The sequence below is a fragment of the Ambystoma mexicanum genome, chromosome 9, assembly GCF_040938575.1.
Source record: "Ambystoma mexicanum isolate Mex_15411 chromosome 9, UKY_AmexF1_1, whole genome shotgun sequence".
NCBI lineage: Eukaryota > Metazoa > Chordata > Amphibia > Caudata > Ambystomatidae > Ambystoma > Ambystoma mexicanum.
In genome coordinates, this window is record NC_090931.1 from 1,216,672,822 (window position 1) to 1,216,696,290 (window position 23,469).

Consider the following 23,469-nt stretch of genomic DNA (forward strand, 5'->3'; position numbering starts at 1 on the left):
GAAATGTTGTGTAACATGGCAACAGTTAATGGAGCTGCCCGAGGCAACGCTCCCAAGAACAAGCGTATTCCAGAGGCGCATTGAGTAGCTGGCTGGGGGCAGAGTAAGAAGGGTGGCAGAGGGCAAGGTATCACCCAATATCCTCAAGTGGGTTCTGGGGGCACATGGCTCTCCAGAGGATGACCACAGCTGAAGACGAGCTCCTTGTAAGGCCGTCTTCCTGGGGGCGCTGTATGCCAGTTTGATTTGAGACACCTTGAATCTGCTGGGAATCCAGTGGAGGGCCTATTGTGGACATCCTCCCTTGTCTCGGGAGCACAGCTCGGATGCAACGCGACTCGCCTTGGAAGCAGCAAGACCACGCAAATCAAAACAGGTTCGATCCCCGGGTCCGTGCTTAGAAACGTCTGGGTATTCGGCACGTTATAAACAACCAATTACAACTTGTCAGTGGTGGTGAGATTGCCTATAGGCCAGAGGTGACCACATGACAGTACAAACAAGGACAAATGATAGAAGAAGAATCTGCTGGTGACCTAACCCTACAGCAGGTGCTGGGCAAGGGGACTTTGTGGATCCCTCCCAAGTTATTTTATCTTCCATTTGTATAGCCCCTACTCCTACAGTTCTTGCCATTGAAGCGGTTTTGCGTATCGGAGGTAAAGGAGGAGTATGATAGAAAATTCATTAGTGGTAGGGAGGAGCAAAGTCAAAATAGATAGTTCGGATGAGGGCCACAGATAGATAAGGTGCTCGGGAAGCCATGAAAAGGTGAAGAGCTATGTGTACAGTTGGACCAAACTTATCGTGAGACTCAGCTGTATTCTATGAGGCGCATTGCCGAAAGACCAGTGAGCTGGAGAAGATGTGTTTGCTCTGTCAGGAGGTATCTCTGAAGTGTACTCACTGCATAGTGAGCTGGGGCATGTTGTGCCATGTCCAAGAAAATGCAGTGTAAAAAGTCCCTCTATTCACTCCACTGAGCCCCGGAGGGCCGCAAATGTCCAGATTCTACAGATGGGAAGGCTGGAAGGAAATAGCAACAGTTGAACAAATTAACCTTTTAGTTTGCAGTAAGACGCTGCTCATTTTTTATTGCTCATTTGCACATTGTTTTCTTTGTACACCCGGTCGAGTTGATCATGCATCAAGATGATACATTGTTAAAAACTATCAGCTAGTTTTGAAAGTTCAAATTTTATCAATTTTAGTTGCTTTTAGCTATTAATCTGCTAGAATCTTTTATGCAATCCTTACTTATTCACCAGTTCTTTCACCCAGAGCAGCCCCTATTGCCCAATAGCGGCGTGGTCCTGGGAAGGCTATCGTGTAGCGAATTACAATCACCAGTGGAATTGTAGTCCACGTACTCATTTGTTTAACTGTCAGGCATGTCAGGCGTCTAGCCAGTCTGTGCTAGTCCATGCTGATGTGCTGGTGTGGGCACCTCTGCCTGTTCGGAGCCAAAGTCCCCTTACGGCGTAATGCTTCCCCCCAGGTATGGAACCTAACAGACTTCCTCTCCTCTAAGCGCACCTCGTTTAATTGGTAAAAGCATTATTGATTAAAATCTGCAGTTGTACTCAGATGACCTGTTGAAGCACAATGCCTCAGTAATGGATGATTCTTCAAAGGTATCCCCATCTATGGGACACATGCTAATCACTGAAAATGTATTTGATAGTCAAAGTAAGTTATAATCAATAAAGAAGGGACGCCAGTTGAGGAAAATGGCAGTCTCAGTTAACAGTCACCTATATATCCTGTTTCTACGTGTGGGCCTGAGTGAGCCGAAGCATGATAATGCTCAGACTTTGATGCCATACACGTTTCAAAGCTGGAGAGGGCTATAGTACAACCCATATTTCTGAATGGGTCCACTTTCAAAGTTGCCCTATTGAATGCTGGATCACTAGGGAAGTCAGCCATAGACATCCATGATTTTATCTTGGACAATGACCGATATCTTGGCTATAACCGAAACTTGGCTAAAGGATTCCAGTGGCCCTATCATTGAGGCAGCCACTCCTAGAGGCTTCTCCTTCTTTTGACAGAATAGAGAGTCTGGTAATGAAGGAGGGGTAGCACTTATTGCAAGAGAACAACTTCGTTTCTTCCAAACACTGACTACTTGTGAGGGCTGTGAGTTGCTACATCTTAAAATCAACTCCTCCCCAGTCCATTGTACTAGTCTTTTTGTGATTTATCGGTCCCCACGTGAAATGCCCAATTTCATTGAGGACCTTATAGCCATATTAACAAACTTCAACACTCCTAACACATCCACCCTGCTTATAGGAGATCTTAATAGGTGGAAGTGGAATCCTGGAGACTAAGAAGCAATTGTGTTGGAGCTTGACATAAACAATATTGGTATTCTGGTCCATAATAATGAAGGGACGAATGTCAAAGGTAACATCCTGGACTGGGTTGCAGCAAGAAATACGCAGGTTGACTCGATTTGCACTACCCCTTGCATCCGCTCTGACCATTTTACTGTTCTCTTTAAAATAACTCTTCACAGAAAAATCAGCTTCCAAGGGGAAACCGTTTAAAAGGGTGACTTGTAGGAATGTAAATGAAATTGGATTGGCCCATCTTAAATGCTTCTCCAGCATCATGGCACATACATCAAATCTTGATTCACCTGATTTTCTGGCCTCAAGATACGATTGTGCTATGACCGACATGATCAACAGCATAGCCACTGTTAAGTCCAAGATGGTTCGCGATAGATAATAGTTGGTTCTCCCAAGAACCTACCAAACTGAAACAGGAGAAAAGATCAGCAGAATGTAAATGGAATAAAATCCATATTGATGAAAATATAATTATTTGGAAAAACATAGAAAAGGAGTACAGGAAACATTTCTTACAGCTAAGGAACACATTTAAAATGCTGAAATTGAGGACTCCTCCAAAAGTACCACAAAACTATTTGAAATTTTGAAAACCTTGGAAAACGCCCATTTAAAATCAGACCAGTTCTCTCCTACAACAGAAGACTGTTCTTGGGGTCAACAAGCATTTATAGATATAATCACGATAGCTAATGCGAAAGTTATGGCCAATCCGGCTTCAGCCTCTGTGACTGATGACATCGAGTCTCCTCCAAGTGAGGATGCCAAGCTTTTCAATTTCTATGGCATTTCAGTGCAGACTATGGAGGGAGTCCTCAGGACAACGCACCCTACTTCTTGCAATGGCGATCCTCTGGCAGCTAAAATTATTCTAAACAAGTCCAGTACTTTCTCACCTTTTCTGACACGCTTCACCAATGCCACTTTTCGGCACAGCGTTGTTCCAGGAGAGGTTAAGAAGGTTGTAGTCACACTGTTGTTGAATAAGGTAGGTTCATAGCCAACATTTATTAACAACTATTGACCGACTACAAATGTACCTTTCCTCTTGAAGGTTGTAGATCGGTTACCTACCACGCAGTTGCAAAAACACATGGAAGAGGTTAATATCCTCCACCCTAGACAATTAAGATTCAGAGAACATCATGGCACAGAGAGTGAATTAGTTGATCTCCAGAGCCAGATGATGGAATGTATGGATAGGAGTAACGCAGGCTTACGGATGTTGCTTGATTTAGCAGCCGCCATTGACGTTCTGGACCATAAGAAACTACTGTCCACACTGTCCCCGGGTTTCAAAAGTCTTCTACTGCTCTTGGGGGATCAACTGAAAATGTAAATGACTGCGCTTTTGTAGGCCAGAGACCTTGGTCCTCAAAGGCAAGGGACTCCACTCCTCCTACCCTTCCTTAAATTTGCCCTTGTGCAAATTGCGGTTTCCTTTCTTCGAGAGGTGCCATTTCTCCATTAAGACGTGTTAACTCTATTGGCCAGAGGAAGGAACATTTAAGTCCTTTTTGGTGAGGAATTAAAGGCTCATCCTTTGGAACAACTGGTGGATTCCAATAAATTGAGTCTTTTAAAAAATAAGTTATTTATATTTTTACCAAACACTAAAGGCTTGTGCTTCTGTGCAAAGTCATTAAGGACACAAAGCATGTAAGTGCCGCACATTGGTCAAACTTGAGACTGCCATAGTGTCACTGTGTGCCTGAGCATGTTGTAACCCTATCAGGAAAACATAGGCAGAAAAGCCCTTCCGTTTGCTTACCTAGAGCCCCCTAAAACATTTGAGAGGGATTGTAGGTCAGAATTCTGAAATTTGAGAGTCTACCACAGTGCCAGGTTATCTTGCATTTGTACAGCGCCTAGAACCATAGTTCACGGCATTGAAGCTCTTTTGCCTGTCAGAGAGGAAAAGCAGGAGTATGATAGAACATTCTGTAGTGATAGGAAGGAGCAAAGTCGGGTAGATGGTTGGGATGAGAGAAAGGGATGGAAAAGGGGCTGAGGAAGGCATGAGAAGAAAAAAGTGTAAGTGAATAAGTAATTTAGATAGTTTAATACTGCTGCCATGCCAACCCGAATATCAGCTATACAAAATACTATTCCTAGGCCTGATTAATGCTAGATCTCCAGCGGCACACGCCCTAGACGTGGCTGACCTTATTACTACTAATGAGCTAGACTTCTTAGCCATAACGGAGACCTGGCTGCAGGCCGCTTCAGGCCCTTCACTTGCACTACCTATCCCAGATAACTACTCCATCATTAGACTGGATAGAGAATCCTCCAAAGGAGGCGGGGTCGCCATTATCAGCAAAAGTGAAGCTAACGTCTTTTCGAATGCACCATGTGCCTGGACTGATCATCACCTATGTAATGTCTAATTTCAAATCTTGTACAATTCATCAAACTCAAGCGTCAACATACAAGATATTACCCACCTCGAGACTCGATTGTTCCCTGGTGCTTGAAAATTGTTCTATTGAATGTTATGAGGTTCCTTCTAGGGATCCCTTCACCTCCCGCTCCAAGAGCCACGACGCAAAGGAGCCCCCAGGGAAAACCCCTAATGGGGGAAAAAACCCTGTGTTGGGCTGCTAGGGTCCGTAGAATCCTGAGGACAGCTAGGGTGATGTTCCTCAGCCAAGGGTAGTTGGTGATCGTCAGTGGAACAGGAAACTGGGTGGAATAATACAAAAGGTAACAGGCTAGTAAATACTTGAGAGTAGAAAGGATAAGGAATGAGAATAGGGTGGAAACAAGGATTACCTGGGTGTTATTCGGTCAATCCTAAATGTAAGAAAAAGGCGGGAAAAGGCTCACTCCTAATCTAAATGAGCGCCTTTGCCAATAAACCGAAGGAAAATCCCTTTCCTGTACTTCCGGGTAGGAACTCCTACTTCTTCTGGTGCTGTGGCTAGAATCAGAAGTGCTGATAGAGTCACTGAAGAGGCTAGCAGAACCCGTAAGGGTGGAAAGACCATTGGCTGGAAGCCCGGTGGGTTTCAGAAGCATACAGCTACTCAAAAGGAGAGAAGCAACGCGCCTTGCCACAGGTTGAGTGTCCGGATATACTGTGCGGAAGTCTGGGGGTGTGGCCAACCTTCGGTTGAGATCCGGTAAAAGCGCTAGAGCGTTACAGCTCGTTCCGCAAACACCCGGAACAGCTTGCGCCGCGTACGAGATTACCATGTTAGGTGTAACACCTAATCATATTCACCATACAATCCTACTCGCCTAAAAACTCAACCAATGCTCTGGCACTTCCTGCGCTGATGAGAAATAAGAACATCACAAAAGATTATCTACTACCTCTACTCCAACCAATCCAAAACTTCTCCAACACCATCACCCACCCGTTCTCATTCGTGAATCTTTACAACAAAACTGTCCGCCAAGCCATGGACATCATAGCCCCACAAATTATGGAACGCTAAACCTCAAGCTCACCTCAACAATTGGTTCACCCCTAGTCTTAAAATCTCACGTGACAATAAAAGCACGGCTGAATCTGCCTGGAAAAAAACCCCTTCAGTCGCAAACAGAGAGGGCGTAGAGAAAAAGATAGAGAGGAAGGACCCAAGTTGGACCTGGGAGGGTCGGTCAGAGAGAAAAGAAGTCAGCCACGCCAGGGCCTGACCGCTGATACCCAGGTTATCACAGAGACATTTGAGCAGGATGGCATGGTTGACCATGTCAAATGCGGAAGAGATCAAGCAAGATGAGGACACAGGGGGTGTTAGAGTCAAGGTTGGAGAGCAGGTCTTCACGGATGTGCAGGAGATAGGTTTCCGTGCTTCTGGCAGCTCTGAAGCCAGACTGATTGTCATGAAGACAACCAACAGATTCAGTGTGGAGATTAAGCTGGGAGATGGCCAGCTTTTGTAAGAGTTTGCCCAGGAAGGAAGTGATGGAGATTGGGCGATGGTTAGCTGGGCAGGAGGGGTCGACAGCGGTTTTCTTAAGAAGAGGGTGCACAAGGGAGTGCTTCAGGGGGAATGGGAAAACTCCATTGGCGAAGGAGTGATTGCAGAAGTTGGCCAGGGCAGGAGCCAGGGAGTCGATGTGGTCCTTTATGGTTTTGGAGCAACAGGGGTGAACCTGTTTGGATGAGACTTTCATAGATCGGACTGGTCTAGAAACCTCGTCTGGGGAAAAACAGGGGAAAGGCAGAGAAGGAGGGCGGAGAGGCGGCTGCAGAAGGGCCAGAGGAAGAGCAGGGAGTAGAGGGAGGGGAGAGGAGGAGAGTGAGGACAGGATGTCCTGAGTTTTAGAGATGAAGTAAGAAGCCAGTGCCGTGCAGAGGGCCTGGGAGGGGACAAGAGATTTGTGGGCTACATTGACCCACTCAGAAGAATTCCCATCCATAACCAAGCTGCGCTTCTGCAGTCAACAGCAAAATGGCTGCACTGGCTCCTTGGAGCACCATTGCATGAAAACTGTTTTGCAGCAAAAAAAGGATGGCTGCACCATCATGCCAAACACCTATTGGGCGAGTTGGAACAGGGAGCAGACTGAGAAAGGTGCCAGTGTGTGGTCTTGTGTGTAGCAAAAGAAGCGAATTGAAAAGCAGCGCTGCACGGCTGTTTGCTAAAAGGTTCCCATTGAAAAGGGAATATTTTACATTAAAAAGGATGCGGCCCAATACTATTTTCACCTGTTCATCACCACACTACTTTTAACAGTGAGACCCTGCCGTGTCCATCCAGATTTACACTGTGCTCCAGCAAAAGAGAGCAGTATACCTGAATGATAGGCGGTTGTTCAGAACTGGGAAATTAAAAGAAGCTTTACTTTCAGCCATGCGGGAAAACGCTTTACCTTTGGGCTATACATTTCAAAAATCAATGCTTCAAAGAGGCTGTGGCTCTCTGGGCCTATATCAATTTCAGTGGATCTGTATCTTAAACAGATTGCTGCAAAAGAGAAACTGACTAGGGCTGCAGAACAATGTGGGAAATTCAGATGGAACCTTTTGAAAGGAACATGCCAGCAGGCTTCACCCCATGTTAAATGTACTTTTGCAAATAAGAAAAATACCTGTTTTAAAAAAAGTGTATTTTGGAAAAGGCCCTGCTCTAGCAATGTAAAGGGGTTTTTGTTGGGAAACATAAATGGGATGTTTTAACAGGTTTAATTCTGATTCAGAACAAAAATAAAATAAGAAATAAAGACATGGGCTGCCTTCTGAAAACTAGCCAAACAGGTTTTCTGCCATGGCTTAAGGGACAGTTGGCTTACCACAGGAGTGGCCTAACACCCAAAACAAGTAGCCACAATAGATTCTAGGACACACGAGTGCCAATTGCTACCTTGGAAAACTTTGAATTGACCAAAAGCACTCAACAGCCCAGGCTCATCAGACTTTTGTCTGGGCTGAGGCCTCTTACAATAGAGATTCTGGGACACGTACAAGTGAAATAATAAATCACACGTCCCCGCAACTTCGGTTGGGAGCTGCAAAGCCTACTCAAGAGCAGCCTTGGAATTATGCCCTTATATGGTAAACAATGCTGACCATTTTGGCTCCAAAGACTATTAATAAACTTTTAAGACTTATCTTTGCAACAGGACTGCAGGAGTGTAAAAATTTAACAGTTTAAATATAATTTTGTGGTTTTTAATGTAAGACGTGGTAGCCTTCACTACCATAGTGGGAACAGAAATGGCAGAGATTTGGATAGTCTGAGGAAAGTGTACATGATGCCACTCTGAAATTCAATACTTGCATGCCTTAGGATATCTATACCCATGTATAAAGTTATAGAATTTTAGGTCCAGAATTTATCACTGAAAATCAGAAAAACAAGGTCCTACAGCCATGAGGGTGGGACTGCCATGCTCTGCATAAAATATGTAATCTGCCTATGTAATTTGTTAAAATGCCACAAATGTAAAAATGTGCCATTTATGTCAAAACTGGGTTGGAGCAAAATTAACTGTGGGAGGTTCTGCACATAGTAAACCTGCATCATAAAGCTGATGTCATGTCTCCAAAAGTCCAACCAGCTGACAGGAAGGCGGTAACAATAACCCCTGTCCAATCCGGTTGTTAGAGGCGCGACTAGCTTAAGCTTGCCCTACCATATAATCCTATGATGTCACCATGCCTTATAAATAAGGGAGCCTGACAGAACTCTGGGCACTCCAGAATTTTCCAGCACCTGCGTATCCAGATATTCGACCTTGACTCTGCAAGATTCCAGACCCCACTGCCAGAAAAGGGATAGTTGACCCAGGCCTTCCTATCCAGGCAGAACCACCCTTTAGCACTAAAACCTCATAACAAAATCCCACTAACTTCAGGAAGAAAGGGGAAAGGTGGCTGAGCTCACTTTGGGATTCTCCAGTGCCGCCTGCTTGCCCTGCTTACCCGCTCAATCCAGCTGAGGCTTTGCTGTGCTGTGACCAGACTGGCTTTTTGCCCACTAACTGCATGCTCGCTGTACCCCTGCCATCCACCTGTTCTGCTAGGAGTGTCCGCTGCTACCTGGTGACCCAAGCCTTGGAGTCCAGAACCCGGTTGAATATTCCTAATCCCAAATTCAAGAGCGGACTGTGATTATTTCCCCACCCCATAGCAACACATAGCCTACCCTATCTTGATACTTTGTCTTTGTTCCACTCTCTAAGCAACCCTATCCATGCCTTGGTAATTTGTCCAACTGTCAGAATTCTCTGTGCACCCGGTCCTTCATTTTTAGTGCTAGCACATTTTTCTCTTCATTTCTGTCTTGTATAGATCATAAGTCATTAGCAATATTTGATTAAATAAATACATTTTCCCTAAAGAACAGAGGTACACTGCGTGAAGAGTTACAACTGCAGCTTAACTTTTATATTCACGGGTGGCGTTCCCCTTTTCTAGCCATTAAATCTAGTATAAGCAAAATTATTTTTTTCCGCTTTCCAAACCGATTTTCTCCCTTTAATGGCTTCATTTTACCAAAATCGAACCTCATCCAATATTAAGCTATAGTCACTATTTCACTTCTATATTGTCCCTGTGATGTGCATCTATTCCCCAGCCCAAAAACCACATTCCAATTTGGAGTATTTCACCCGTTTTTCTTAAAAATGTTTGTGACATTTAAAACTGCACATGTGTAAAATGCAACTTTCCAAAGTGTGATTCGGCTGTGATTCGGCTGCATTGTGTTTTGACTTTCCATCTGCTTTTTGAACTGTATGCCTTTGTAATACCTTACCTGATAGTTGCTAGTGATACGATGTCCCTGAGACTGTGATAAAACATATGTACATCCTTATTTAATAAAACATATAATTAATTATTTATTATATTCCGAGTCAATTTAGGCCATTGCAAAGGGTTTGCCTCTTATTTTGATTCCGTTTGCTGCCACATATCCCCGACTACCTGCTGCTTCTTTCTATCCACTCGGAATTAGATTGTGGGTTGAGGGGACATTGCAGGGGGAAATCGTAACTCTGGTGCCATCTATCCTAATTGAAAAAGTGCTCCTATTCATATGTGCTTTGGATATGTTCTTTTAGGTTACCAAAGTGTATTTCAGTGGTTTTAATTCTAATTATCACCCCATTGGTGATTGCTGCCCAATATAGAAATGGTGTGATTATCTTTGAAATTAAAATAAATAAATATTGTGTTACCACTCACCGGCCTGGTTCATGGTCCATTCTGACCCGGGCTATTTGTAAAAGGGGGTGTGAGACGAGTCGGGTATCGGCTCAATTCAAATTTGTTGAAATTAAAGAAAAAGCATTCTAATCCTGCGCTACATTCAAGGCTGAGGGCGAAGGTCCTGGTCCAGTGTGACACGCCCGGTCAGAATCATTGACAGAGGTAGAGACTGCGGTAGGATTGGCCAGTTCCTTGCAGATTTTAAACAGTTCAACCGAGTTGTTAGATGCTGCGTGCTTGAATAGGAGCTCTCTTCTTGGTGAGGACAGAGCCGGTATTGTCTTTGAAGCAGGCGGCAGGCCAGTTTGTCAGAGGATGTACGTGAAGTGCGCCGTTTCCTCTAGGCCGCCCTGCATCCTCCACAGATGTCCATGCAAATACTCGTATCGGAAACCACAACGAAAATTAGCACCGCTGTAATGAACCCTTGAAACTGAAAGAGGAGCCTATGTTATCAAAATGCGAATGCCAGACCAGTCCCCAATTGAGACGACAAGAAACCACACCAACAATGACGGTTGATTTAAAAAAAAACGATTATTGGCAGTAACATCACAAGCCTCGACTCCTTTTATGAAATTACAAGAGGCGAGCGGGGAGACGATAAAAGATCAAGCCACACTACTCGCACTCATACCTTCCAAACAGATCCATCTACAAGCATTTGTGAACACAATAAATAACCACCTCAACCTAGAAGTAGGAGCAAGTGCCCAATGGTAATCCCGATTATTTCAGATTGCCAGGAAAGATCGGGAGGACAAAAACTTGATGACATCAGCAATCTTGGACATACTTTCGAAGGAGCGTCCAAAAGTAAACTCAAGAAACCAACTGACAACAGAACAAAGTCAATCCAATAACAAAACCATACCCCCATGACTGCTGCATTAGGAGGTAGTAGCGTGGGAACAGAAAAAGCAGCGAAAATACCTACCCTGACGACCAGGGGCATCAAAACTGACAGTATACCTCTTGCACCACAAGAACCATTAACATTTGCGATCTTTAATACCAACAAGTCAAACAAGAAGGCTAGACAGCCTCAAGAAGTCAGAAACGGAGCAAGAAATAAAAAAACAAATGGCTCAAGAGCGTTTCTAAGAAAGCTCACTATGCCAAAACCCAATAAAAAAGTGACTGATTTTAAACAACAACAAAAGATCAGTAGTCGATAAACCAACTGAAAAGATAAACATTGTGGCCAAAACCAATCAAACTTATTTTTGGTTGACATCGACCAGTCAATAATAACAGAACAACAAGATTTACTGCTAAATCTTTCCACCTATCCAGATGAACAGCACATTAGTAACAACCAGATCCCCTCTGAAAATGATCAGTCACTAATAGTAATTGATCTATACAATACAGACTCAATATACTGACTTGTGTGTGGACAAATCGGATGCCGAGCTAGAAGTATCAATGTGGAAAAACTCGACAATCAATGATCTCACTGAAGAAGATGATGGTCGGACAACTCCAAGCCTAGATCGCACACCCCAGAGACACGACGACGATACTGTCAGTACCACATCTACTGTCCATAACAACGAATTAGTCAATCCAATGGGCCAGATAGAAAAGATAAAAGTGAGAATTGAGCGATTGGAAGCTGCGAAAGACCAACTCATTCTAAATAGAACTAATATCTTGCAGCTATTCCAAGCGGTCCTTTCACTAAAATGGATAAACTCAGGACATATAAAATTGGTGGAATTCATGAATGACAACATAATGGTCAAAATTATGATCAAATTTAAATCCATGGATATTAAAGATAGAATCCTAGATGAGACCTCAGATCTGTTCAAACTAAGATTTACCTGCATGCTGGCAACAGCATTTGAGGAACGGGAAAGACGAAGACCCTGCGAGATTAAACAAGAATACGCCTCTATAGGAACCAAAGAATTACATGAGTGCCAATACAGCTACAGTACCAAGAAACACACAAACGAACCAAGCACCTCGCACAAAGAAACTGGAAACTATACCCGTACAAATTACACAAAACATTTTATATGGAGAGACTTACAAGGGATGAATCTCTGATTGAATTGAACATTGAAATTATAAAGATAACCACTAAGAACACAACAGGAACATGTCCTGTCATTGTGTTCCTGGACTACATTAAGTTATTATCAGCTATTTCAAAATAACAGCTATGACCCCTATAATCATCATTTTATATGTCTCCAGGAAACGTGGCCATCAGTACTACCAGGATGCGATGGCTATACTACACTGATGAACCCTGCTATACAACAAGACAAATGACGATCTTCATAGGGTCAATTAACTTTGATAAAGAACAAAGCAAATATACATCTACTAGAAATTAAAAACTTTAATCCATGGGCTCAATTCATGATATGCCAATATACTACGGACCTACAATATCCACAAGAAGAATACATTCTAACACAGTCTGAAGAAACCTTGGGGATATTAAATCTGTATTGGAACACCTTTGCTATAACCACTGAAAACTTCATTGACAACATATTCACTGCTACTGACGAAGCAATAAACGACCACCAAGACATTCAACTAATAATATACAGAGACCTGAATATTCACTTCATTGACAATACAGGACACCCGATACTGAACGAGAAACGAACACCATGGGCCCACAATTGGAACAATGAATTGAAGATCAGAAATGGGTTGTATTTTAAGCTTCCTACTACAAAAGGCACAGGAACCGAAACCTACCTGGTCCCGTGGGAAGTCGTTGCAACACTACATTACATATACACCTCTCAATCATTAAAAAACAAAATAATCAATGCTGGAAACGTGCAAACACTGAATAGTGATCACCATATTTTCAGCGCGAAATGGGCATCTCCATGCCCTCGCACAGAAAAAAACTCTCCCGATACATATGGAGATCAACAATGCTGGAAATAAACTCTGCATTAACGAAAAACAAGTTGGACAGCTAGTTGACCGATATCTGTCCTCGACACGTTCTGGCTTGAACAAAATAAATTATGAATGGATGCTAAGGCCCTTTCTACAAAACAAACAAAAGGCAAGCTCCCAAAAAAATACAGACACATTTAATCCACATCTGATGGAAAAAAAACGAGAACTGCGGAAAGAATGGAATCAGATTAAAAAAAACACGAAACCACCAGAACGGAATGTTACTGAAGAAAAGAGCAAAGCAGAAATATAGATATTGGACAAACAAATGCAAAAAAGCAAATGCTGCAAAATGACGCAGCGAACATCTTAAAAATACTAAAGGCAAACACCACAAGAGGGTTATGGAATCTCAAACCCCCAGACTGCTTGCCAAAACCAACTGATACATGTGGTCCCAGAAGCTGTGTAGATAACTCATTTTTCAACCTTATATAAGAAAAAGGTCATCACAGACGAGATAAAGAGATCAAAGCAAGATTAAATAAAATGGCCAGCTACATCGGAACAAGAAACAAGCTTACTGATAAGAAAACAAAATACATCGAGAGGACCCGGGCTGGATGGACTGTGCAATGCTATCAAAGCGGAACCCAGTAGAATGGGCTACTCTATGTGCACATTTTTTTACAAGCATAGAAAAGTGTAAACAAATTTCAAGATCATGGAGGTTAGCCACGCTGATTCCAATTTACAAACATGGAAACCGACATGCACCCACCAATTACCGACCGATTGCCCTACTGAACCAAATTGCCAAAATATTTGCAACTCTCTTATTGAAAAACTTGACCATATGGATAAAAACCAATAAGAGATATGACACTAGACAAACCGGCAAATGTCAATTTGATAGTACTAGACATGCTAAAACATGAGTCACTCATCAATAAATACCCCATATATGCGGCATTCATTGATCTCCACTTGGCATTCGATCTGGTGAATAGGGAGAAACTATGGAAAAATAATTAGAACCTGGAACTGTCCAGCAGAAATCTTACAGCCAATCAAACAACTATACAGCAACACAACTTTTAAGATCAGGTTATCACAAGACGGAGCCCTCTCAGCCCCCATTGCCACCACAAACTGACTGAAACAGGGCTGTTCACCTGCAGCCATGCTATTTAACCTGTATACCTCGGACATCCCAGACAATCAGTGATTCCAAACAGCAAATCCACCTAAACTAAAAACAGTAATCCTTTACATATCATACGCTGATGATATCGTGATCCAAGACAAACTCCTGTAGGACTTCAAAGAGCCCAAAACAACTGGAAAGCTATATGAAGTCCAACGATTTACAAATCAATACAAATAAAACAAAGATCATGACCTTGACTAATGTTCAAAAGAACAAAAATCTAACTTTCACCATGGATGGGAAAAAGTTGGCACATCAAAACAATTAAATATCTGGAAATGCAGTTGAATCACTCTGAAATAGAGAAAGAATGGGCAGAACAGCTCAAATCAAAAACATCCTCCTTAGCTCGCCATGGTTTAGTGGTACACTATAAATTTGGGAAATACTCTATGAAACCCATCATAACCTTCTATAGGCAGATGGTTTCTCCAATATTCACGTATGGGAGTGAAACAATTATCAACCTAAACCAAGCAATACGGGAAACGCTAGAAGGAGCCTTTTGGCGAAAAATCTTAACCCTGCCCAGGACGTTCCCAGTAGCAAGAATTCGGCATGAGTTAGCAACACAATCATAGAAATCCATAGTTATATGGAAACAAACTGATCTATATAGAAAAATAGCTAATGAAGACGATATACCAGCTATTGGTATTCTCCGATACAGACAGAATTCGATCGCTGACAGCGTTAAAAACATGGAAAGTTGCTGTAGAGCAAAAACTTCGAGAATATCACATCACCTTGGAAATGCTCATTAACCGCCCTCAAGTAGCAAAAAAGCGCCTTCAACAAAACGACTGGATTAACACAATCAATGCAAAAAATAAATATTGATTGAATGTTAACTGCGAGTAAGTCAACAGACCAATCAATTGCTTGTCACAATACTTGACGCTCTTCCCAGACTGCCACACCAGAGATCAATTCCTTAGACTTCGATTGAATCAGCTACCCACAGGAGAACTACTCACAATAACGAGACAGATCCCACGATATCTATTTTAGTGTCGATTATGTGAACAATTCAACACAGCCGAGACACTACATCATGTAATAATGGAATGCCCTGGCCTCACTGAACAAAAACTTATTCAGAGAAATGATTGTGAACCCAGGACAACCATGTGATACAAAATATTGATGGGCCCAAATCCTTGCAGGAAAGAATAAAAATTTGATTATCACCATCATTCAATTTTGGAATAATATCACAGAACTATGGAACAAAGAAATTAACTGATGCATCAAGACAGAGTTAACCTATATTGTGGAGAAAGAAGACTAACTTGTTTGTTTAATTTTATGTCCTTTCTAGCATATATCAATGTGAATAGTTGTAGATCAATGAAAAGATTTGAAATACAAACTATATAAATTTTAATAAAATAAAAAAGAAAGGGATCTAGAGAATCGGTTGAATGACAGACAGCCCCTGATGAAGAAGCAATCGCGGAAACTGCACTGGGAATATCAGCATATCATCGGCCAACTGGACCCGATTCGGACTCGCAGGGCAGAGAAGTCCCTGCTGGCTGCTAAGCAATGCTACTATGTTGGGGCTGACAAAGCTGACTGACTTACCTCGACAACTCGGGGGAAGGTAGCCGGCCGGACAGTCATGAAAGTAGCCACAGAGACAGGGGAAATGATGTCCAACAATGGGGGCAATAGCAGAGGCCTTTGCGGCCTTCTAGGGTTGTCTATACTCCACAGGCCTCCCTGATGAATGGTAACAGGACTCAGGGAGACCCACCCTACTCAGCTCGGTACGGAAGAAAGGGACATGCTGGAAGAGGATATTTAACTTGTAAGTTGAGCTGGTGATTAAATCGCTCCCCAAGGCAAACCATCAGGCCCAGACGGCTATACAGCTCCGTTATATTACAAAATGTAGGGCGCTATTGGCACCTAGGTTGATAAGCCAGTTTAACACCTTCAGAGTACCAGGGGCTTTTACAAGGCCAATGGAGAAAGCCAAAAAATTGAGATAATCCCCAAGCCGGGAAAGGAACCAGTTTGCTACGGTCATACAGACCCATAGCTTTGTTGAATATTGACAAAATAATCTATTCAAAAGTGCTGGCCAATAGCCAGGCGCTGCTGCTCCCTGGGTTGATCGGCCCAGAGCAAGCCGGCTTCGTACCTGGGAGACAGACCAATATCCGTCAGGTATGCCACCTAACAGAAAAAACAGGGCTCAAGCAAACTCCGGCAGTGGTGGTAGCGCTGGATGCTGAAAAAGCATTTGATTGGATAGAGTGGACGTTACTGTTCCAAACCCTGGCCAACACGGGCTTCAGTCTGAATTTTATACAGGCTATAAGGGCTAACCATCACTCGCCTTCTGTGCGCCTTGCAATCAACAGTGGAATTATGAGACCGATCCCGCTGACTCTGTGCACGAGACAAGGTTGCACCCTGCCCCAGCTCCTATATGCCATTTATTTGGAACCATTTCTTGATAGAAATCAGAGTGCCACAGGAGTGAAGGGTATAGAATTGGGGTTGTGGGGGGGCCTGGGGGAAGGGGTGGCGGAACACATAAGCTTATGGGCTATGCAGACAACATGCTATTAACGCTTTCTAACCCAGAGACCTGCTTAGAAGAGAATTAGATAGATTTGGCAGGGTCTCTGGCTTGAAAGTAAACAAGCAAAAGTCAGAGATGTCAAGTTTGGCTCTGGACCAGGCGGGCGAGGTACGCCTCCAGAGTAAACAGCCATTTCAATGGGCTGAGAGGGGTTGGGGGGAGGAAATAAATATTTGGGTGTTACGATTGTGATGGAACAGCTGTATGGGACGATATCTCATGGATGAGCCGTATAGCTGCGGTGAAGCTGGTGATCCGTCCAAGGGTAGCGTATAGATTTTTGGTGGCGGACAGGGAACGGGCGGGGGTGGGGGAGGTTGGGGGACAAAGAGCCCCCAACTTCAGAAAGTACTACGAAGCTGCCCAGATGAGTAGCATAAAGTTAATGGTTGACGGGGGAAGAGACGAAGAGTTGGGTACAAACGGATAGAGTGGTCCCGCGGACATAGCTGCAGCGACTTCTGTGGTTAGAAAAGGCAGACAGATCGGTCAATATGCGTATTAGCCGGATTATGAGGGCGTTGACGGATGTGTGGGATCAACTGGTGGCAAGTGGGACTCTCTCCACCCTCCATTCACCATTCACCATTTACACCATTATTTGAAAACCCCCAGTTTTCCCCAGGGTTAGAAACAGGGGCATTTAAGAAAGGCAAAGAGGCTGTGTGCTTGAAAGTGGGGGATATGTATGAAAATATGGGGGTACTAACTTTTGAGCAATGTAAACAGAGCATTGAACTAGCAGAATGGGACAGGCATCAAAACATGAGAGGCATTGGTGGTCAATCTAAACAATCGGGAGATGGCAACCAGACCGCTAACCCCCTTTGAAAAAAAATCATAACTACCCACAAAGTAGCAAATAACCTGGTATCCTCGCTACATAGGCTGATCACTGATGAACCTACCCCCTTGCCCCCCCATAAAATGGCCTTATATGGCCAAGTGGGAAAGGACACTGGGATGCGAGTTACCGGTTGAGCATTGGCCCATCACATGGCAGAACATTCCTAAGTTGACACTCTCGATACAGTTATGCAAGGCTTGGTATGGAGTCATGGTGCAATGGCATTTTACCCCCGCCCCCCCACCCGAGTTATTACACACAATGTTCCCAACAACTGCAATGAACTGTTGGAGGGGGATGTAAGGATAAGGGGACATGGGCTCACATATGTTGCGACTGTTCGAGTATCCTACCCTTTTGGCAGGAAGTTGTAAAACAGATGAGATTTTTGGGACAGGCCTGGATGTGGGGCTGAAGGAATGGCTGATGGGATTGGGGGGAGGCCTCGGATGGACTATGCACCAAAGACCAGAAGAAGGCGTTGATGATTCTGCTGATCTCGGCTTAGCTTATGATAGCCCAACTCTGAAAGCAAAATAGAACTCCTACCAGCATTGATTGGCTGTAAAAGGTATGAAAATTCTTGACACTGGAATAGGTTACGTATAGGATCCAGGCAGAGCATAGGGCATTTAGGAGGGACTGGGAATTGGTCTTGGTGTATTTTCAAGGGGACTATCGTATTCAATGGTGCCCTCAGAATTCGAAGACACTGGACATTTTATGAACAATGCGCGACTCGAACAATGGATACATCAGAGGTACGAAGCCTTGATATGGGATGTGCTGGGGGTGGGGCGGAGCTGTTGGGAAGGGAGGGCATGGGTGCAAAACATAAAAATAATTTAAAAATAAGAAACTCTTTACTGTCAATGGAAAGTAGTGGACAATTGTTGATAAAAAACTGATGGAAAAGGGAGAAAATCCTCAAGCAGATTTTTCTCCATCTCTCGTACCCCCACAGTGTATCCACTATCATGGCCATCCTCTCATGCCGAGACTCCTCTAACTCCCTCTATGTAGGTGCGCCCACATACCAAATGAGAAAGCTCCACTGGGTTCAAAATTCTGCAGCAAGGCTCCTCCTCACACTCTTTCCCTAGAGACCAACTCCCACGCACTCAGGATACTCCACTGCTGCCCATCAGTCAATGGGCCTCTTTCAAGGCCAGATGCATTACGCAATGCACAATCCACAAGAAAGGCCTGGAATTCCTCCAAAACAAGCTCTCCCGCTACTACCCCACAAGAAACCTCAGATCAGTCTCTGCAGACCTCTTGGTAGTCCCTCCTTTCAAGTTAATCAGATTAGGGGGCACCTGCTTCTCTTTCCTCGCACCCACATTCTGGAACTCCTTCCCCCACATGCTCTGCCTCAGAGGATCACCTAGCCTTCAAGAAAACCCTAAAAACCTGCCAGTTAACTACAACCTCATGATCCTCCCCTGCACCCCCTCACTGCCCATCTAATACGTTTCAGCCAGCAGTCCCCCCACTTTTCACCCCCCCCAGCCCAGACCCTCCCCTACCCGCACAACTCAACCATTAGCCTTGTCTTCATTTTAAACAGCCTCTTTCTGCTATTCAACCTCCTTGTGGAACGCCAAGCACACATGGAGGACTCAGGTAATCACTCAAGCAACCTGCACCTGGAACGAAACCCGACAGTGGGCCAGGTATTGCACCCATATGAACTTGCAGGGTGGCAACGCATCACACTTAAAATGCACCTTGGAAAATCATGCTAATCATGCCGTAGAAGGACAAAGAGGTACCTCAGAGGGAGAATATTATGCTTTCTTCAAGGACTTAAAATCACCTGTGAGGCGCAGCAAAGTTCCTTGTACATAGATGGAACAGAGGAATTAGTCTTTTTTGTTTGTACAGCTAACCCATTTCTCCCCTTGCACACTACACCTTCGCAATTAGTGGGAGGCACGGCTTCACTCCGCACACACTACACAAACATTTTTGCACAACAACCCTGACATAAAAATGAAGCTACTGTTAACGACAAAAATTCAACTGTAGCTTCCCACATAACATTCGCTTTAAACACTATCCCCCCCTTTAGTCCTTTGTATTCCTCCGCTGCGCCCATACACACTCCAGTTAGAAATGGGCAACTACCAGGGTATTGGCCACCCTGCATAACTTGAATGGCTTAAATGCACAAACGCATAATAGCTCCTCACAAACCTTACCAAAATTTGGACTGCGGTCTGTGTGGGGTGTGAGAAACCTGAAGGTGTCTCACCAGCTAATCCCCGGGGATCTGTCATCCAGGTGGCCAGGACACAGACAGACATCGCTATGGGATCCAGTTCCTGGGGGTGGACCAGTGCAGGAGGATCACCTGGATTGGGGGGCCTTCGAGGAGTGGAAGTGGGACACTGAAGGGTAAGACGCGGTATCCCCTTCCTTATGACACGTTTTCCCCATCCTACCAGGTAGGGTATCTAGAGGCTCAACACCCCTCCTTTTCCGAAATGAACACTTTCTCACAGGCAGCTCACCATGAGCAACAACAGACTAACACCAGAGCCGTATACCCGACATGTCCCAACACAAGAGTCAGGAAATGACTTATAACTACACACACCTGACTTCCATCACACTTCCCCACACGGATAAAAGGCAGAGCACAAAAGCACATGCTGAGCAAGGCCCAACGCACGAGGACACGGCTATTCCGACAAACCAAGAACACTTCCTCAGTTCATCAGGATGAACAAATCGTCTTTATCAGGTTGTTCTGCAACACATTGTTTTGACAATGTTTGATACGGTCAGATTTCTCAGAATCACTGCTATGTCGCACCTGTTTTTTCTTCTGTGAGGTCTTGCAGAGGGTTGTTTCTTGACGTTTCTTTTGCTTGGACCAGGTTTCATGAAGATAGGGGTGAGCCTCCCCAGACGCGACCCTGCCTGGAAGGTGTTGCTCAGGACAGGTAACCTCTGGAGACACTTCTGAAATCCAAAGGCGAAAAACCTTCCCGAGGGTAGTACAAAACCTGTGAGCAGGATGGAGATGTTGACCTCTGCAGAGCTGTGAACTGACTCCGGGAATGACTCAAACCAATTCCAGGCAAGCACTGCAGTATGGAGAACGAGTCACCACAGCAACTTGGGACAGAGATTGAAGAAAAAGGCAGAGGACAGAAGCGGCAGGCACCAAGAAGAAAAAGCAAGATGCAAGGCACAGCAAGGTGAAACCAGAGTAAGAGTTAAGGAACAAGAAATAAGCGATGAGCAATTAAAGAGCATTACCGAGCGTTGAGACGAGAGTTCTCCGTGTCATCATTCTGAATAAGTAAACGCAAGCCAAGATCAGTAAGCAGCGTGTGTTTCCCCACACTAGAGTACTCTGACAGCTGTATGGACCCGCAGAACGCCATGTTGGAAGGCGAAATGGTGCTCATTACTCGGGGCGACAGCTTCCAGGAGGACACAATGACCACAGCCTGAGTTTCATGACAGATACTTCTGCAGCAGTTTACACTCCCCTTGCTACAGCAATGTAAGTTTGTCAGGATGTTTCTGTAATATTTCACCAAGACATCTTAGTGGTTCTACTGCTTCTCTACTACTTTCCAACACCACATCACAGTACCTAATCCACTTTCATATGATCCACTCACCTGCCAGGCCTAATACAGAGTTTTCTGTTCTGGTGTATTCTCCTGCCAGAACAGAATAAACTACAGCAAGTACTCCTGTGGCAAAGATCAACTTCCCAAAAATGTTGCAATGTCTCTTGCTTCACAACAACACGTTCAAGAATTTCTTCAGGGAAAACAAGAATTGATATTGATTGACATTGATATTTTATTTCTATCGCGCTCGTACACAAGTGTTTCAGAGCGCGACAAGGCAAGGGGAACAGGGGAGAACAAAACAGCGATCTTACTAGGCCCAGTGACACCGAGAATGCGCAAGTGCATGGGAGAGGGGGAGGGGAAAAGTGCATGGAAGGGGAGATAAGTGGAAAGTGCGAAGCAGAGGAGAAACAGATCAATAATAAAGGCAACAAAAAGTGGTAGTGCAGCCAGCAATTTGCAAGTGCTAGGCTTAAGGCAATAAAGTGCAGGAAGAAAAAGGGGGGGGAGCTGTATGGGTACAGATACAGACCCTAGTGCAAGGGGTGGCCCGGAGGCAGTGCGGGAGGGGTGGCAGGGTGAGCAGGTACCTCGGCCCGGAGGAGGACACGTTGCCAAGAGAGAACAGATCAGCAGGGGAGAGGGGGAGCGAAGGCAGAAGAAAAGAGGAAGGTCTTGAGGTGCTTCTGGAACCGGAGATGGTTCTCCTCAAGTTTTAGAGTGGCAGGGAGGCTGTTCCAGAGGGAGGCCCCAGGCGAAGACAGATCTACACCCAGCTCATTTCCTTGAAAAACGACTGACCCTGAGGGAGTTCGAGGTAGAGGAGCGAAGAGCTCAAGAGAGGAGGTATTTGCGGAGGGATAGCTTAATGTATTTTGGACCCAGGCCCCAGAAAGCCTTGTGGACAATGCAGAGGGTTTTGAATTTAATCCTTGCATTCACTGGGAGCCAATGGAGAGATTTCAGAGCTGAAGAGATACGATCCCAGGGCTTGAGACCAAGGACAAGTCTTGCAGTCCTGTTCTGGATTAGTTGCAGAGGGCGGAGAGTAGAGGCAGGTAGATTTAGAAAGAGGCTGTTAACAATAGTCCAACCTAGAGAGAACCAGAGCTTGGTATACCATGAGCTACTGGGGGAAGGAGAGGAAAGGCAGAGTACCTCTGAGGAAGTGCAGTACGAAGTTTGACTTTTTAGAGACCTCTGAGAGGTGGGTGGAGAAGGAAAGGGTGGAGTCAAAGATGACCCTGAGGTTCTTAGCCTCGCAGGTGGGGGTAGGATGAGGGCCTAGGGAAGCCAGCCAGAGAGTGAAGGGAAAGGATGGTGAAGGTGTGCCGATGAGGAGGATCTCAGTCTTGCTGGCATTCAGACAAAGATCATAGGCGGCACACCAATCTTGAATGGCAGTTAGGCAATCAGAGATGAGAGGGAGGGAGAGGAGGGGGCCGAGGGCAGCCTGAAAATGAGTTCAGTGTAGTCAGCGTAGCACTGGAAAGTTCACAGGTAGGTTTGTTGTACACTTATGATTGCCACACATACTGCAAGTTATGCTCCACTCCTTCTGAATACCTTCTATCAGAAGGGGAGCCTTCTTGCCACTCTTGTTTCCCCACTTCCTCTTTAACCAAATACTGACAATTTTTTCTCACTGACTCTCCTTTGGCAATGTGGGTTTAAACCAGTTCTTTTTTTTTTTAGGAGTTTCTTCAACCATCGGCAATAGGATTTACAAACATTTGGATTCTCATTGAACACCTCTTGGCTTTAGCAACGATTGTTCCCTTTAACTTGCGTTCTCTTTTGGCTTTAGCAATAGTAGTTTTTATTGGGTTATTCAATTATTGCCCACTCTTGTTGCTGGCCATCAACCTGACCCACATGCAGATAATCACACCACTTTAGTCTGGTGATCAAGCTCTCATTATTCCACTTGCTTCTTTCCATGTCAGTGTCATGATTCCTGCCCCTCATGTCCCCAGCCCTCCAAGGTGTCAGGCTGGAGCCAGGCCACGATCACCTACATGGCCCTCAAGGGCCTCTCCATCCCTCCAAAGACCCACTTGGAATCAGACTTGGCGCTTGTGGCACCAGACTCAATCACTCCCATAGAATAACATTGGGGATTGGACTTGTAGTGCATTGATGGGGACAAGACGGATGCCCCCACATATTTTGGTTCCCAGAACTGCATGTGCGGTCTAGTCTTTTGGGTGTGGTTCAGCCCAGAGACACCTGGGATATTCAGAGACTATTTAAGCCACACCCAGGCTGAGAAACATGCTTTGCGTTTTCTGCACCTGCAGCATGA

The 23,469-nt window shown here is 44.6% G+C and overlaps 1 protein-coding gene across 10 annotated transcripts in view; it reads right to left on the reverse strand.

Annotated features, from left to right (window-relative positions):
- R3HDM1 (R3H domain containing 1) overlaps positions 1 to 23,469 on the reverse strand; it is a 1,943,510-nt gene that overhangs the window by 1,823,636 nt on the left and 96,405 nt on the right. The gene's annotated exons all lie outside the window — the stretch shown is intronic.